General features: G+C 38.5%; 1 pseudogene; it reads right to left on the bottom strand.

Moving 5' to 3' along the window:
• Positions 1–13733: 13733 nt before the first annotated feature.
• LOC128577076 (protein ecdysoneless homolog) lies at positions 13734–15662 on the bottom strand (annotated as a pseudogene).
• Positions 15663–16053: the final 391 nt, after the last annotated feature.

The following is a 16053-nucleotide window of genomic DNA, read 5'->3' as shown; positions in this document are numbered from 1 at the left end:
TCCCAGAGTGCCAGGATTATAGACATGAGCTACCACACCTGGACTAGCTTGTTATTTCTGATAATATTTTATTCTATTAATTTTCTCATCTAATAGTTAAATCAGAATTAAGATATGTGTTTAATATTTCTTTAAATTTTTAAAAATTTACACCTAGGGTGGCACCTGTAGCTCAAGCGGCTAAGGCGCCAGCCACATACACCAGAGCTGGTGGGTTCGAATCCAGCCTGGGCCCGCCAAACAACAATGATGACTACAGCCAAAAAATAGCCAGACATTGTTTCGGGCACCTGTAGTCCCAGCTACTTGGGAGGCTGAGGCAAGAGAATCGCTTAAGCCCAGGAGTTTGAGTTTGCTGTGAGCTGTGACGCCATAGCACTCTACCCAGGGCGATAGCTTGATGCTGTATCTCAAAAAATAAAAAGTTACACCTAATAATTAGACATATTTACGTGGCACATAATGTAGTAATGTTTCCTTACATACCATGTATAATAATTAAATCAGGGTAATTAGCATATTCATCACTTTACTTCACACAGTTATCATTTCTTTTTTATTTATTTATTTATTTATATATTTTTTTATTAAATCATAGCTGTGTACATTGATATGATCATGGGGCATCATTCACTAGCTTTACAGACTGTTTACCAAGTTTCACATATACCCTTGTAAGATGCAACGCTGGTGTAATCCCACCAATCCCCTTCCCTCTACCCACGTCCCTCCTCCCTCCCCTCTCTTTCCCCCTTCCCCCTATTCTTAGGTTGTAACTGGGTTATAGCTTTCATGTGCAAACCCTAAATTAGTTTCATAGTAGGGCTGAGTACATTGGGTACTTTTTCTTCCATTCTTGAGATACTTTACTAAGAAGAATATGTTCCAGCTCCATCCATGTAAACATAAAAGAGGTAAAGTCTCCATCTTTCTTTAAGGCTGCATAATATTCCATGGTGTACATGTACCACAATTTATTAATCCATTCATGGATCGATGGGCACTTGGGCTTCTTCCCATTTCTTATACTGGGAACGTTCAAAATTCTCTCTCTTAGCTCTTCTGGGAACACTGTCTAGAGGCACTCAGAATGGCGCAGTGTTTGCCCTACCTTCATAGGCTTTCCTACAAAACAGCCTCTAACAAAACTAGGCTGTCCCAAATCCCTGGTAATAGAATTGTTTACCTTTATACCAAGAAGGTTGAGAAAGCACCAAAATTTGCATGTGGCGTGTGCCCAGGCAGATGTCAAGGGGTTCGCACTGTGAATCCTGAAGTTGTTATGAGGTTGTCTAAAACAAACAAACAAAAAAACATGTCAGCAGGGCCTAAGGTCGTTCCATGTGTGCTAAATGTGTTCCTGACAGGATTAAGCAGGCTGTCACAGCAGCGGAGAAGGTGGAGAAGAAAATGGACAATTCTATTAATAACACCTTGGGACACTAAGATGAAAGTCGGAAATAAGTCTTTGCTTAGCGTATTAATTAGGAAAGGGAATGATAGATAATTCTGGTTCTACTTTTTTTTTTTTTTTTAGAATCAAGATGTCTCTTATTTACTTTTTTCCTGTGGTAAAATATGCATACATAATATTTATCATTTTAACCATTTTAAGTGTACAGTTCACTGGCATTAAGTACATTCACATTATTGGGCAACCATCACTGCTATTCATCCTTAGAACTTTTCATCATCCCAAACAGAGACTCTGTACTGGTTAAACAAAACCCCTCTTTCCCTAGACTCTGGTAATTACCATTCTACCCTCAGTCTCTACTTTAACCAGTATTCTGAATATTCTAGGTATCTCATATATATAGAATGATATATTTGTCTTTTTTGCCTTATTTCTCTTAGAATAGTGTTTCAAGTTTTGTCTGTGTTGTAGCATTAAAATTTCTTTCCTTTTTAAGACCAAATAATATTCTATTGTATGTATAACAGCATATTTTCTTTCTTTTTAATGAGTTAATGGACACTTGGGTTGTTTCTACCTTTTGGCTATTGTGAATAATGCTACTGTGTACAAATATCTGTTAGAATCTCTGCTTTCAATTCTTTTGGATACATATGTAAAAGGAGAATTGCTTTGCCATAAAGATAGTTCTATGTTTAAACTTTTGAGAAACCATCAAGCTGTTTTCTGTTGTGGCCACACCATTTAATGCTTCCACCAGCTAGGGATGAGGAGTCTGATTTCTTCACATCCTTGTCAACACTTGTTATTTTCTGTTTATTGTTATTATATCCACCCTAGAGTGTGGGCATTGGCATCTTATTGTGGTTTTGATTTGTATTTCTAGAGGAGTGATGATGTTTTTCATGCGCTTATTGGCCATTATATACCTTCTTTGTAGAAATATCTATTCAAATCCTTTGCACAATTCTAAATTGGGTAGTTTTTGTTGTTGAATTGTAAAGTTCTTTATATCTTCTCAATATTATGTCTTATCAGATATATAATTTGAAAACATTTTCCCCCATGCAGTAGGTTTTTTTTTGTTTTTTTTTTTTGGCTTTCTTGATACTTTCCTTCACTACACAAACATTCTTAATTTTAATGAAGTCCAATTTATCTATTTTTTCTTTTGTTGCCTGTGCTTTTGATATCATATTTATGAAGTTGTTGCTAAATCAGATGTCATAAAGATTTTCTCCAATACTTTCTTATAAGGCTTTTGTAGTTTTAGGTCTTACATTTAGGTCTTTGATTCATTTTTTATAGTTGTTAAAGTCATGTATAATAATAATATGGTATATAAATAATAATAATGACATGTTTAAATGTTTAAAATATTCTGTTAATGGAATACATAAATTATAAAAATAGTCTTTACAAATTGCCCTATTTAATTTTATTTAGTTATTTTGAGACAGGGTCTCTCTCTGTCACCCAGGCTAGAGTGCAGTGGCATGCATCACCACTCCTGGCTAATTATTTTTCTATTTTTAGTAGAGATGGGGGTCTTACTGTTACTCAGACTGGTCTCAAACTCCTGAGCTCAAATGATCCTCCCACCTTGGTCTCCCAGAGTACAAGGATTATAGGCATGAGTATATGCCTCTTTTTGAAAACTTATTTTGATTATACACACACACACACACACACACACGGTATCCATAAAGTTTGTGTGCAATTTTAATAGTTTAATATTTAATATATATATGATATATATATTAATTACATAGAAACAGAGAATAGAATAGTGGTTGCCAAGGCTCAGTAGAGGAGGAAAATAGAGAAGTATCAGTCAAAGGGTAAAAAGGATGCAAAGTTAAATCGGATGAGTAAGTCTAGAGATCCAACATAGAGCACTAGGACTACAATTTATGATATTGTATTACGTACTGAAAATTTCCTAAGTGAGTTGAGTTTAGGTGCTCCTACCACAAAAAAGAAGGTAACTGTTAGGTGATGGACATGTTAATTTGCTTGATGGTAGTAATCATTTCACTATGCACATGTATATAAAAAATAATGTCATATACTTTCCATCCATTTTAAATGACATGTTTAAATGTTTAAAATTATTTTAAACAAATTATTTTCGTTGCTACTTCATGAAGTAAAATTATTTTCATTGCTACTTCACAAAAATAATTTTATGGTTGGGGGTCACCACAACATGAGGAATTGTATTAAATGGTCACAGCATTAGGAAGGTTGAGAACCCACTGGTCTAGATAAATGAGAGAAATGAATTATGTCCCTGAGGCTTGAAGATTGTTGGAAAAGGCTTAAAACAGGATAAATCTACCCTCTACATACATAGGACAGTGTGATTTTAAAAACAATGTTCTGCACGTGGCAGTTACATTTATGAGCTTTGCTGCCTACATGTGGACCCTCTAATAAATATTTGTTGAACAAATATTAAAAGCACTTTATTCACTTGGCAACAATTTAGTACAATGAAGTTTCTATATTTAAGGATATCTCAGCTCCTATAAAAGCAAATAGAATTCCTCAAATTAGAATCTGTGACATTTTCAAATATTCTGATAACTTCTTAACTTTACTTTTCAGAGTTTCAAACAGTTCAAAGAGTTCTTTGATTATTATTCTCTCTCTCTTCCCGATTATTATTCTCTCTCTCTTCCCTCTGCCTTGGCCTTTATGTTATACAACATAGTACAGACCCTGATCTCTCTTTGATAAAGCTGCTATTAATCTTTCTTACACCTAAAAAGTGAGTACATAATGACCCAGAGTAAACCAATTTCTTCACGTTTATACTGTGTAAACAGAGTAAGCTGTTCATTCTCTTTCCATGGCTAGAATATGGAATGCAATGTGTTTCAGAAATGCTGCATTCCATACCCAGGTATGTGACAAGGCTTCTCAAGTATCCAAGAAAGTCATGTGTCCCTCCCACAGTCCTGAGGCTGAGTCTTTCTTGTAAGCATGTGTAGTTTTTCTCCACTGTGAACCTACAACCATTTCCAGGAACTCATTTGAGTTTGGCAGCCCAATGATTTCCTATGGGCAGACAGTAGGGCACGCCTAACAGGCCCATTTTGTAACTGACTGCTGGTCCTCCATCAGGGAAAATTGATAGTTGGCATGGCAACAAGCTTGTTTCTCCAGAAATGAGCTTCTTTTATTAAATTTTGCCAGCTATTGATCGATCCACGTATCAAAACATGACAGGCAGTTAATGAATCACGGATCTGGTTGAGTTTAACAACAGCAACGACACAAATATTCAAAACAGTTAGGGCTGAGTCTTTTTCTATGAATTTGGTCCAAGGGTTCTAACATAAATAGTGACTGGTATGGCATAAGTCCACGTGTAAGGATGCAGATGTATTAAGACGGGTACATGGAATGAGTAAAAAACACCTTCAGAGTAAGCTTACGATTGTGATTTGGTCTTTTTTTTTAATCTTTAGATACTTTAAGACAAAGCTATTTTTTATACCATGCATGTGCTTATTTTCCACATTTTATGCTGAAAGAGGGAGTACTTGACTAATCTGTGTGTGGGCCGGGGCATTTCTTTTCTTTGGCTGTTAATGGTACCACTGCTCTTCTTCCCGCAATTTTAGGCTCTCAGGCTCTTTAGGCTCTCAGGCTCTTTGCAGGAAAGAAGGAGCTTGGAAAACAGAAAGGATCCCATTGTGAAGAAGAATGGTGAAGACCATGGAGATGGCTTTGACTCATCCCCTTCCTATTTTTCTTCCTTCAACTTCCTTCCCATTTTCTGGCCACTCAGTACCTACCTTCAGCTGATTTTTTCTAACCCAAATAGAAGACTGATTTCTCCTACAATAATGCTTTTAGTTGAGGATTCTTGAGGGGGGAGGGGAATTCATCTTTTCTCTTCCATTAACCAAGCTCATGTCATTTTAAAGAGCGAAAATAGCTTAACACTCTCAAGTATCCAAACTGCAGATTAAAACCACACAAAGGGTCTTAATGATGTCAGACAAGTCACATAGTCCATCATCCATCAAACGAAATCATGCTTTAAACAAAAGATGTGCTCCAACCCTTATTTACATGAGAGATAATAACAGTTCTGCCTTGGGTTTCTTCATATATGATTTAATACAATTCCATTTAACCTAAAATTGTATTACAATGACAGATATTCAGAGATCCAGGAGTCACCTTCACCACCCTCATCAGTAAACTTGGTATAGTTCAGAAAATGCCAGCTTCTTATTTACTCATGTATCATGGAGTATGGTAACACTTCACAGTGATTGGTGAGAAAGACTAGCAGGGCTTCTGTGTTATTATGTGAGATCTATTTGTATAAGAATTTATTATCATAAAAATAAAGTTCCTTTAATAATGACCCTATAGAAGGAGCAGCCTCAAGAGCTCTGGCAGGGATTCCAAACCTGAATTAAAATAGACTATTTTGCATAGGGGGAATTAGACCCCACATTACCCATAAGTGATTTCATTATGTCTGATGTTATCAAAATGACTGCTGGAAGAATTAAAAGTGATTGGCTGCAGAGTGTAAGTGGTGCCGATTTGCTTCATGGAGTGTCTGGGAAATTCAAAAAAATGCAATTGGCTAAAACAAACTAAAATAATATAGGACTAATAGCTACTCTATATATGTGTGTATGTGTATATATGTACATATGTGTGTATGCATGTGTGGAGGTTTACTGGGCATTATGTTTTAAGGTAGTGTTCGAAGTATCATGTGTAGTAAAACAGCATTTCCTAGAGATTTGAAAAATCACTGAATAATTCAATTCAACTTGAAGTTATTAATAAATATGATTTTGGCAAGTATTATGAACAAGGCAAATGGTACTATGTCCCACAGGGCAAAGCGAGTTAGCTTATCATTTCAGAATCTTAAAATGTTGATCTAAACAAAAAAACCACATACTGGTAACAATCTCATGTTCTTACAAAAATTATGCCTTATTAGACTAATCAGATGCCCTTTTGTGACCAAGGGCTCAGCCCATTAGGTTGAGTGGCTATTGTGCCTGTCATCTAGCCTGGATGCCTCCTGGCTTTTGATTTGACTTGTGAGGCCACCTCATGGCAGCTAGGAAGATAGGTTCTAATCTCCCTTTTTGTTGGCCACACTATGACATCTTCAAGGATCCAAACCATTGCCGTTCATTCCAAAGTTTGCAGAGCATAGCATAGTGCCAAGCACCCAGTAGTCAAACAATCTACATATATGGAATTAGAAGGAAGGTTCTGAATCAAGAGGGGTTTATAAAGGAGCGAGTAGGAGTGGCAAGTGATGTCTGAGTACTCTGCTTAGTGCTGCTTGCAGTCTATCTGACCCCAGAGAACCAGGAGAGTAGAACAGAGTGCGCCCACCACTATTTGCTTAGAACAACAGGCTGGGAGTGTTAAGTAACAGGAAAATATTCACACGTGTGCATATTTCCCTCTCCTTGTATCTGGGTTGGAGCTGGGACTGGGGCTTGATTTAACTAGTAAGATGCAGCAGAAATGACACTGTGTTAATTCTGTGTCTTAATCTTTAAAAAGATCTGACTGTTTTCTTTTTTGTGCCTTTGGGAACTTTAAGTCACCATGTGAGAAGCCCAGCTACCCTGCTGCAATATAGAGAGTTTAAACAGAAAGGGTGAAACTCCAAGACTAAATGGAGAGAGAAAGTCTCCATTATGCCAACATCTGAGCTGAGCCTGGTCCTAGCTACACCAACAGCTGAATGCAGCTACACAAAAGACTACTGGCAAGTCCAGCAGAAGAACCACCCAGATGAACCCAGCCCAAATTTTAAAATATGAGCAAATAATGTGGTTGTTGTCGTAAGCCACTAAGTTTGGGGGTAGTTTCTTACATGGCAAATAAGTAATAGACATTTCACAAAAATTATTGGGAGGACCGGGTTGTATATGGCTGGGACTCTTTTAGAGTAGGTTGTCACTTCTAATCTCTGAGCAAGGCAGAATAGAAAGGCTATGTAAATTATAAAATAAGGACCTTAGTTTAGTTAGCTCTAAGGGCAAGCGTCCTCAGCCCAGCCCATCAGAGGGAGTGTAGAGGAGGGGAGCTGCAGAATAAAGAGAGTACATAAAACAGGTGCAGGTGTCTGGAATCTTGTGTAGCTGCCAGAGGACATATACAAATTCAAATGTTGTGGTGGAAGGGAAAGGGGGCACTGGGTTATGTATGTGTGTTTGTGTGTTAGGGTGGTAGTGAATTGTTATTTATAGAGCACTTGCCAGGTGCCAAACATGGTGCTGAATGTTCTAAATCCGTTTCGTCATTTAAAACTTACAATAATACTGTGATATAGGCATTTTTTGAACTGAATATTTCAGACATAGAGATAATAAGATAATTCCCAACTAGGTATCCATTTTCTAGCTTAAGAAATAAAATAGAAGAACTATTGTTGAAGTCCCCCGTGTTCCCCTCCATGATCACATTGATCTCCTTTTCCCCCTACTCCACAGAGGTAGCCACTTCCTAGAATTTGGTGTTGATGAATCCTGTGCATGTCTTTATAATTTACTACAGCCTTTACATTTGTACAATGTATCTCTGTGAATCTCTAAGTAAGATATACTATTCTTTTACATGTCTTGAACTTTACAGAGATGTTTTCATACTCTGTTCCTCCTATTTCAGATGGGTTTTTGATAATATTAGGTCTTTGAGATGCATCCATGTTATGACATGTAGCTATAGTTTATTTATATTCACTGCTATATAGTATTCTATTGTGTAAATACACTACAATTTATTTCGCCATCCTCCTTTTGGTGGGCATTTTGTTTCCAATTCTTTGCTGTATAAACAATGTTGTAGTGGACAGCCTTATCTATGTCTTCCTGCAGGATCATGGATCATGGAGTGCGATTGTTGGCTTATGGAGTGTGAATATCTTCAGCTTTCCTAGATGTTGCTAAAGCAATCTTCATATTTACACTCCAATTTGTAATGTATTGAAAGTATTTATTTCTCCGTCTCCTTGCCTTATTTTTACATTGCCCAACATTAACATTTTTGCCAATCAGATTATATATAATAATGAAATATTTGTGGTCTTAATTCATATTTCCATGGCGACTAGAGAGTGTATCTTAGTCTGTTCTGGCTGCTATATCCAAATACCCTAGGCTGGGTGATTTACAAACACCAGAAATTTCTTTCTCACAGTTCTGAAGGCTGGGAAATCCAGTATAAAGGCACCTGCAGATGTCTAGTGAGGGCTTGCTTTCTGCTTCAAAGATGGCATCTTCTTGCTGCTGCTTCCTCATATGGAGGAAGGGAGTAGCTAGCTCCCTCAGGCCTCTTTAATAAGGGTTCTAGTCCCATTCATGAGGGCTTCACTCTCATGCCCTAGTCATTTCTCAAAAGCTCCACCTCTTAATACCAGCACAGTAGGGATCAAATCTCAGCATATGAATTTTGGAGCAACACAAACATTCAGATCATAGCAGAGAGGTAATATTGTTTCATATATTATTTACCATTTAGATGTTCTCTTCTCTGAATTGATTCATCATATACTTTGTCCTTATTTCTTCTGGGAGGTTAGTTTCCTTTTAGTTGATTTTAAGAGCATCCTAAGCTTTGTCAGTTACATACATCGATACCCATAGTGTAAACAAGTTTTTTGTCCCGTTTAACAGATGAGGAACTAGAAATAGAGGTTCAAATAGGTAAAGTAATTTTCCATCTGACATAGCTAATGATTAGCAGAGGTGGGATTTTAATCCATGTCTGACTGCATTGCAAAATTCAATTCCTTGCATTTCATCCACCTACACTTAAAGTCTATACTATTCAGAAACTTTTGAAATAGATGCTTTTGAAGTCACCAAAATTGCTCTTCTTGGAATTTCTTATTCTTGGAAGGTTCAACTTAATATGTTAAAATAAAATCTATCCATAAAGTAAGACAAAAAAAGAAATTCAAATATATTTTATTGTCAAGTTCATACCACTCTTTGGATTTGCTTGTATTTATCATAATTATCAAATGAAATTCACACATACAGATGCTAACAGAATTACAGACATTTAAATATTTCATACCACCTCCCTCTGAGGTCACTTATACTCTTAGAAAGTATTTAAAATTGATCAGTTTTTATAAAGAAGATTTTACATGGAGCACGGCCGATCTAATTGATTGTGCTGTTAAAATCTAATAAAAATTCCTCATTAAAACCAGAATGTATTGAATTACTGAAACTGGATTTGAGGAATCATATACAGAAAAATGTATATATAATTGCTAAAACAAAAAATAAGTAACTGGTTTGTTTTATAATAATAAGTAAAATAAAACTGAAAGAGAGAGACCAGATTTTAGAAGCATAAAAGAAATGCCAACAGAAATTGATTTAAGAATGTTTATCCAAGGCTGGGCTGAGTGGCTCACCCCTGTAATCCTAGCACTCTGGGAGGCCAAGGTGGGTGGATCACCTGAGCTCACAGGTTCAGGACCAGCCTGAGAAAGAGTGAGATCCCGTCTCAAAAAATAGCCTAGTGTTGTGGCGGGCACTTGTAGTCCCAGCCACTTGTAATCCCAGACACTTGGGAGGCTGAGGCAAGAGAATTGCTTGAGCCTAAGAATTAGAAGTTGCTGTGAGCTATGATGCCACTGCACTCTACCGAGGGTGACTGAGACTGTCTCAAGAAAAAAAAAATTAAAAAGAATGTTTATTCAATCATTTATTTTATTTCCTTTTCAATATTTATAAATGACCTACTATTTCCCAGATGTCATTCTTGTGATCTTGGAGCTTAGTAGTCAGTAGAAAGAGAATGAGTATTATATATCTAATTCTGCAGTCACTGAACACGTTTATAAATTTTACAAAGAGATGAGAAACATTATAAAGAAAATTTTGTAAATATTTTATAAAATGTTGTAATGAACATTTTGTAAATAGAGGTACATTTAGCTACAATTTCCCACTTCCTGAATGTATGGTGATTTTAAGTGTGACTTTTGGGACACCCTATATATGCTATGAAGAAGTATGGAGTACATCAATAAAGTGGAAAAGGGATATTTTTCTAGAAGATTTATGTGTCTTATGTCAGTTTGACCCAGTAGTTAGGGAATCTGTAACAGATGGAAAGCAAAGAGTTACTGGGACCTATCTAGGGGGGAATGAAATGAGTACAGTGATGTGCTATCTAAGCCACAGAACCACAGTCAGCGAAGCATAAAACAAGCAGGAAATGAGAGTAGCAGAGCAATTACAGATTTGCTTACTTCTCTTACTGTAAAAGAGATATTAATTACTGAAGAAGTCCAAAGGTCACTAAAGAAGAAAGTGACCTCAGTAATGTCTTTAAGACAAAGGGGGGGTGGGAAGAGAAGAAAGGGATGCGTCCAAGTGGTGGCCATCACAGGGCTAAGATAGGCAAGAATGGGATAATTAGCAGCAGGTTGTGAAAGGATGGACCAGGCTCTCTTAAGAGGGCTTGGGGAACAGAGTGTGGCTTCAGATAGTCAGTTGATCCTGTATGTGGCAGTATTAAAGGTGAAGGCTATTTTCTGTCTTAGAAAAGGGGAGGAGCTTTAGTATGAATAGGCGCCCACCACTAGGTGGGAAAGAGGATTGCAAACTCAAATATGTGTTTAACGAGAGGAGTCAAAAATGCTCCCTACAGGAGGAGAAACTAAGAGGCCCAGGGACAATGAAGTGTCCCTTTGACTTGAGCCAGAATAAACTCGCCAAGTTTCTTGATTCACAGGGGGTACAGCTTTTTCATTTTCGTGCCAAAAGACCATCTCCTAGGATATGGAGACCATCTGTGTCAAGGAGCAAAGCCCTTAAAAATGATTTAAATGTAAAATGTGGCGTGACGAGGGCCATATTGTCTGACACTGTCCAACCCCTTTCGTATTTCAACAAGTTAAGCACAAAGGAAGTAAAAAACAGCCAGCAACAATGAACCAGAATTCCCAGACAGCTCCAGGGGAGAGGGAGAAGGCTTTGACAGAATTAAGACAAGTCAGTATGGATTTCACAAAGGTGTTTAAAATCACTAAGTACAGTGTTTGAAATGAGCAAAGAAAGATGGTCAACTCAGTGAGAAGCCACGGCCATGGGCCCCATGCTGCCCCAGTTCCTTGCCACCGAGGATCATGGTGGGAAGAAGAGAGACTGTCTTCCCTGTTCACACACAGGCTCCCATTCTGCATGAATCTGCAGCTGCCAGAATTAATTCTGCTCAGGTCACGTCAGTTTCCAGTGGTTGCTCAGCTAGGCTTAGTGAAACCAAATTCTTGATAAACAAACTCTTGCTTTTCATACTGAAATACTTTCAGTTGAAATAACATGATGTTTGGGGCTTGTTTGGAATTAATCAAAGATTAGGTTGATGAGAGTTAGGAAGGGCATGGATGAGACAAGATTGGCTGTGAGTTCTTCACTGCTGCAGCTGGAGAAGGGCCCATGGAAGTTCATTACATTATTCCCTACTTTTATACGTTTTGAAAATTTTCCTTGAAAAAAGAAAGTATACTGATCAGGTCACCTGTCCCTATGTCAAGGACTTTTCTGCTTAGTTTACATTCTTTTCTTTATCTCCTAGGAGTATTGCCTCTCCTTTTTCCTCCTGTCTCATCTTCTTATTCAACAAATATCTCCAGACATGTATTTTGGGACATGCTGGGCACTTAGGGATAAGCAGATGGACAATTCTTAATTCTCAGGTCACAGTCTCATGGGAAAGCCAGGTGGAGCTTAGATAGGATGGCCAGGGAGGCTGGGAGAAAGACTAAAACAAGAAAAGGAGAGAGGAAAACCAGTTTTTGTGTTGATGTCCTTTGGAAGGAATTTCTGGAATAAGTGGGATTGGAGCTGATGCCTGAAAGAAGCATATAGTTGTATCTGGTGGATAAGGGGGTGCAAGTCTGCCCCTAATATCTGTGAGGCTACAACAAAAGTTTGCTCAAACTGGCAAACAGATATATAAAATCTGTTCTTGCACAGGGAAGCAGGAGAACAAAATAAAATAAAATAAAAATAAAATGTGTTCTGTCTTCCTACTTTGACAGACATGCTAATTCATAACAATTTGAAAGGCCAAGTTATAATTTAAAGTTCTTGTACTCCTTGGAGTTGTGGAACATGGCCACATGGGGAGAGCTAGGTTCTGGCCCCAGTCCCCTAACCTGAACACTTCCTCTCTTCTCTTCCTACCCTGACTTCCATTCCTCATCACAGGGGACTTCACACACATGTCAGTAGGTGCCTCAGTTGCCCTATCCAGAATTCATCAAAAAACCTCTCAAACAGCATCCCTGGGTCCACCCTTCTGATCTAGGGATACTCGTGCTAGCAGGATCACTTTGACTTTGAGAAGACTGAAACAAGGAAGACCTGTGCTCGGGCCATGGAAGTAGATTTCAAATCATTTGGGCAGAAAAATCTGAGGTCCTAAGTATTTATGTTTGCTGTAGAAGGAAGATAGAAGGAGCCTAGGCGTTGGGTGGACACTTTGCCTTAGCCCTACAGATTTTTTGCCCTGTGGCAGGGGTTCAGTTAGAGGATAGCCAGAGTAAGGCCTTCTAAAGCACAAAACCAAGGATAGTGCCCTCTCTTGTCACATTCAAACTATGTGGTTTCTGGTAAGTCACAACTTTTCAAACTTTTATTTTTTTTTAATTTGAAAAATGGAGATGATAATAGGCCCTAACTTCTTGGAGTGGATTCGGAATTAAAAGAGGTGACACATGTAAAGCTTTTAGAGTAGCACCTGGCATGTTGTAATTGCTCATTGAATGAAAATAAAGCCAACTCGATTTCTCTCCTGCTGAATTATAACTGAGCAGACTAGTTGCTTTTGGGGGGAAGTGTGTGAGAAACAGCTTCAAAGAATCTTGTAAATGCTTTAATGAGCAAGTCTTAATTAAGTGTCTAGATAAGAGTCATTTGTCATAAAAGCATTGATTTTTTGTGTGCTGAGCTGAAGTCTACTGTTGATGGAAAGGAGGGTTGGCTAAGCCCAAGCACAGTGACTCAAGATAGAAGAAGAAACATCTCCTTTCTCCTCAGGGGAAACAAATACATTTCTTGCCACCTTCTACCTCCAGTGGCAGCAGTTTGCCTTCAACTATTTCACATGAATAACGTGCTAATTATAATTAATTACTGATCATTTATTACAGAAGATAGAGTAAGGGATTAGAGGGGCTGCATTCCTAACTGTGAGGAAGTAAAGCTTTTTTTCTTTCTTTTTTTTTTAAATCAGATAAATATTTATTTCAAAAGAAAAAAAGAGAAGCTGAATGTGCTGGTTAACCTTTTGCTGGCTTACTTGTGGGACTAGGATCAGTGTTGTCAGGCAGTTGCACTCCCATGCTTTGTAGAAGGTTGGAAGCAGGTCCTGCCAGTCCAGCTTGGGAGCTATAGGATTCCCATATATTCGAAACCAAGTTCAGGTCTACATCTACTGGTGCCATAACAGATTATCCTGCACCAGAATCTTCCTCATCTGAACTGTTACTCATAGTTTGGGATACAGGTTCCACTTGTTTCTGGGTGATAAAACTTTTGCCAATGCTGGTGTGTGCCAGTTCCTGGTCCATTTGGGCCATATATGACTTCAGATTATTAAGCGTTCCTTTCAGAGAAGCCTCTTCCTGAGAGTCCTGCATTTTGAGGTCCAAGTCATCATCGCTGTCTAAATATTCAAAATCTTCCTCATCCCGATCATCAGAGTCTGACTCATGAGGCCTTGGCCCTAAAATCTTATCAAAATAATGCAGGAAAGAATCTGCATCAAAAGTGATTGGAGCCTCAGAAGGTGCTCTCGGCAGCTCTGCTCCCTTGTGGGTTGAGACTTTGGATATGAAAGCTTTCATGCTCTCTGAAACTTGAGTTAAGTCATAATTCTGCTCCTTCTCTTCCTTGGAAATGGGCTCTGATTCTTTTTTGCCAGCAGCTTCCTGTAGTAGCTGGTCCAACTGATCTGGTAAGAGAGCCTACCATCGGTCATCATCCTTTGGGGGAAGATTAGCTTCTTCTTTCTTAAGCTCTTCTATATCAAATGGTACTGTCTGTAATAAGGTTAAGATTTCTTCACCTGGGCTCATGGCAAGAGAACTTTCTGGCCGGTTTACAGAGAGCTGGAAGTAGTTCTTTGCCATTTCTAGCCTTTCCTGGTACTGAGAAGAACCTTCTATCATAAAGTAATCATTCTTTTTCAGACTTTCAAGGAAGCTGGCCCAGAGTGGTGAGGCAGTCACAGGGATTTTTTGGAGTCAGAAAAATGTGGGCCACATTTGGAACATAAGATCTCAAATCCATGAGCCAGCTTCATGCCCAGTTCATGGGCTCGATACTGGGGATGAGATGGAGGAGGAAGCCCGTATCCGCTTCGCCGGTCTGGCACAAACTTTTGTTGCACCAACTGTGCATACAGACATTTAGTGAAAGTCACCGACATCATTATTCGTATTTCAGGCAAGAATGTCTTGAAAATATGACAGGCTCGAAGATCAATGGGGTTTTGTAGATAAAATGCCTGGACTGCTGCTGCCACCAACCTAGGGCACTGCTTTAATACTGTTACAATACCAGCTGGAAGGAAGCAGTGTGCTTGATGAAGGGAGGCCTGAATTTTTTCGGGGTACCCTCTAATGCGCCTATTCACAGCAGCTCATATAGATTCTGAAGCCAAAATTTTTTCTGGGTGTGTTGAGATTATGTTCAATGCTTGCGGAATGGTCTGGGGTGTGGCAGATAACCAAGATACTGCTCCAGGATTCCTTGGTGCAGGAATGATGCACAATTCCCCATGGTAGAAAAATACCCTATTAGTGCTATTATCAGGCTCTAACCATTTAGGGAGAAAGTCAGCAGCTTCTATTAACAAGAATTCACCATCATTGTCTTCGATCCTTGCTACCAACTCTGGAAATTCCTTTGTAATCTGCTTTATTATATAAACGATAAACCGTTCATCCTCAATGTTATCCCCAAATTTTGTCATGCCAAACATATGAGCAGGAACACCTCCTTTTCCAGGTTTATATTTGAGATTGAAAGGCTGATTCTGCCAGATACAGGGAGCGAGAATAGGTGCAAACTGGGTCATTATTCTCTCAATATATACTTCTGAAGAATCTCTTTGTGCTTTTCTGGGTCCCTGGATTCATCTGTATCAGGAACAGATGGTACTCCACAGCATCTTCCACTGTAGCAAGTTTCATAGTTTCCTCCATTCTTCTTTGTGAAGGTTCTTGGGGCTCTCCTTTGTGTCTCTGCTGTTACACCTTTCCTCAGCTGCCCCCCTCACTGCGTGAGCTGGTTGAGAACTGCCAGTAAAGCTTTTTTTTCCATTCACATATTCTACAGTTAGTTATGTAAAAGCAGTTGAGCAGTGGAGTGGAGTATGTGGGCTCTGGAGCAGGATGGCCTGAGATCATGGCCCTACTTTGCCACTGTGTGACTATAGACAAATTTCTTAACTTCTTTGTTTCTGCAACATGGTGACAATAATAATAGTAATAATGCCTACTTCATAGGGTTGTTGTGGGAATTCAGTTAATATATGTATAGTACTAAAAATGGATACATAGTAAGCCCTAATTAGATATGGCTTTAGTGTCCACA

Source organism: Nycticebus coucang, chromosome X (assembly GCF_027406575.1).
Source record: "Nycticebus coucang isolate mNycCou1 chromosome X, mNycCou1.pri, whole genome shotgun sequence".
Classification (NCBI taxonomy): Eukaryota; Metazoa; Chordata; class Mammalia; order Primates; family Lorisidae; genus Nycticebus; species Nycticebus coucang.
Note: the sequence above shows the minus strand (reverse complement) of the source record. Positions and strands in the feature narration are given on the sequence as shown.